The sequence below is a fragment of the Ipomoea triloba genome, chromosome 16 (genome assembly GCF_003576645.1).
Source record: "Ipomoea triloba cultivar NCNSP0323 chromosome 16, ASM357664v1".
Lineage (NCBI taxonomy): Eukaryota > Viridiplantae > Streptophyta > Magnoliopsida > Solanales > Convolvulaceae > Ipomoea > Ipomoea triloba.
Genome location: NC_044931.1, coordinates 13089605 through 13090195, shown reverse-complemented (window position 1 = coordinate 13090195; position 591 = coordinate 13089605).

Below are 591 nucleotides of genomic sequence, written 5' to 3'. Positions count from 1 at the left end.
AGTGAGAAGGACATTTCGGACCAAGGGCAAAAAGGTAATTTTCTGTGTTAATTCGTGGACCTTTTTGACCAAAACTTTTTATGGACATCAAGTACTACGAGTTAAGGTTCTACCATAAAAATTTCAAGTGAAAAAGAGTTCGGGAACTATTTTTAACGGCCCGATCTTTCGAGTGTCGCCAGCAGAAACCTCCGGCAGCAAGGCTGAACGCCTCGCGGACGCGCGCGTCCGTAGACGCCCAGCCTTCGGCACAGCACGCTGAACCAGCGGACGCGGTCCGGACGTGCGTCCGCCGTGCGTCTGCTTGTGCGGCTAACCGCGAGTCCGCGCGACGCGGACTCGTTTTCGACTTGTTCTTGACCCAGTTTTTCCCCGATGATTTTAACCCTGAGTGTTGCGTTGTTTTGAAAGCCTACGGGCATCCGGATGAATGTTTGAAAGTTTAAATACTATTTTTGTGTATTATATTTACTAACTTGGAAATTATTTGTGCGTTGAAAATTATTATGACTCCTATACTTGGATTTCTGTGATGTGACTAATACTAACCTAAGCATGCGGGTTGGGAAAATATACTTGAGTAAGTTTATT